This window comes from Penaeus monodon, chromosome 7, assembly GCF_015228065.2.
Source record: "Penaeus monodon isolate SGIC_2016 chromosome 7, NSTDA_Pmon_1, whole genome shotgun sequence".
NCBI lineage: Eukaryota > Metazoa > Arthropoda > Malacostraca > Decapoda > Penaeidae > Penaeus > Penaeus monodon.
In genome coordinates this window covers 25,551,703-25,554,202 of record NC_051392.1, presented here as the reverse complement: position 1 = coordinate 25,554,202, position 2,500 = coordinate 25,551,703, and positions in this window count along the sequence as shown.

Sequence of the window (2,500 nt, the reverse complement as noted above, 5' to 3'; positions counted from 1 at the left end):
AGTTAAGAAAGAAGAAAACAAAAAAGAAGCCTCGCAAGGCCAAGTGGCAAGTGATAATAGAGAAAGAAATAGAAAACTTTAGAAGGGAAATATCTATATTAGACGAACTACAAAAAGATTATGAGAAGCAATCGAGAAAAGCGAGAAAAGTAATAAGAAAATACAAAACACCAACGATTAAAGAAGAGCTGAAACAAAAACTTCAGGTTAAGGCACAAAGGTTACGTAGATATGACAAACGCTAAAAATTCTTCAGGCAAAATAAAATGTTCGAGACTGACATGAAGAAGTTTTACAGCGAAATAAGGAAAGAAACAACTCTTGTAGAGCTATCCATCTGAAGAAAAGGTCTGGGAATTTTGGAACAATATCAGGGGAAAAGATAAATAATACAACGAAAACGCATGGATACGAGATTTTGAGAATAGCACTAGGGATATTTCCGAACAAAAATGGGAAAATATTGCCACTGAAGAAATTCAAAACGCACTAAAAATGTCCCATAAATGGAAATCACCTGGGGTTGACCAGATCCCAAATTTTTGGCTTAATACTCTTTCTTCAGCGCATGCCAAATTAGCATCTAATTTTAACTCAATTATGATAGAGCCTAACTTAACATCTAAATGGTTATGTCAAGTGACTACTTATCTCTTGGCCAAAAGTAACGAAACAGACAATCCAAAAAACTACAGACCCATTACATGCTTAACAATCTCCTATAAATTACTTACCCCAATCTTAACTGAAAGAACTTACAGACACATGGAAGAACAAAATATTTTTCCCAACGAACAAAAAGGGTGTTGCAGAGGGTCATACGGATGTAAAGATCAACTGCTCATAAATAAAATGATTCTCGAAAATGCTCATACTAAACAATACTAATCTAAGTACTGCTCGGATCGACTATAAAAAAGCCTTTGACAGTGCCCCACACTCTTGGATCTTAAAATCCTTAGAAATTCTCAAAGTCTCTCCTGTCTTAATCAACTTTCTTCGAAACAGCATGACATTATGGGAGACAAATCTTACTCTCAAACACGTAAACGGTACTCTTATTTCAAACAGCATGCGAATCAGATGCAGAATCTTCCAGGGTGAATCTTTTTCCCCTCTTTAATTCTGTATGGCACTTATCCCACTCTCCCAGCTTCTTAACAACACAGGGTATGGATATAAGATCATGGACAAGAAGATCAATCATTTATTCTATATGGATAACTTAAAACTTTACGCTCAGAATGATGATGAATTGGAAAGGTTGCTGAAAACTGTAAAAGATTTCAGTGATGACATAGGTATGAAGTTTGGTCTCGATAAGTGTGCTAAAGCAACCTTTAAGCAAGGAAAGCTAGTGGCATCTGACAATATAAAGTTAAGTATTGATACCGTAATATAAGAATTAGATCAGGAAGAAACCTATAAATATCTAGGAATAAAAGAAGGAAATGGGATACAACAATCGTAGATGAAGAAAAAAATACGTACAGAATGCATCCGAAGAGTAAGGTCAATCCTGAAAACAGAATTAAACTCAAAGAACAAACTAACAGCAATCAGCACTCTTGCAATACCTGTGGTTACATATAGTTTTACCGTGATAGACTGGAACTTACGTGAACTCAAACAAATTGACACCAAAATCAGGAAGCAATTGACATGCAACAGAACGTATCACCCTAAATTAGACGTAGACCATCTGTACGTCCCTAGAAGTAAAGGAGGTAGGGGGATGATGCAGTTGGAATTATCGTGCAAAACTACAGTGATTGGTCTCTTGCAATACTTAGATCTAACCAACGTTTGGATGCTTCAATTAGTTAGAGTACATGAAAACTCTAAAAGGTTACACTCAATAGTAAAGGAATCAAATAAGTTTTCTCAGGAATTGGGTATTGAGAGCAAAAACATCAAACAAATGTTGCCAACATTGGCTGCTAAACATAAAAGACAAAAAGCAAAGAAGGTCGGACAAGAAAAACAATTGATCACCTCATATCTGGTTGCTCAATATTAACACCGAATGAGTACAAAAATCGACACGACAGAGTGGGCAAGTACCTGCACTGGAAGATCTGCAAACACTTTTCTATCGGAACACAGGATAAATGGTACAAACACCATCCAGAGCCAGTAACTGAAGGCAAAGATGCTACAACCTTGTGAAACTTTCCAATTCACACAGATCGTACTATATAAGCAAATCGTCCAGATGTCGTCATCAAGGACAAATTAAACAACACTTGCCTGTTTATAGATATGAGCATCCCTTCAGAAAGAAACGTCCTAACAAAAGTGTTCGAGAAGAAGAAATAGAGGTGGAAAAGATGTGGCATTTAAAAACCAAAACTTTGCCTGTTGTTATTGGAGCTCTTGGCCTTATAAAGAAAGGTACAGATAAGTTTCTTGAACAAATACCAGGAAATCCAAAATTAGAAGAAATCCAAAAAATAGTCTTAAACAGCACAGCACATGTTCTCAGAAGAGCTTTTTCAAT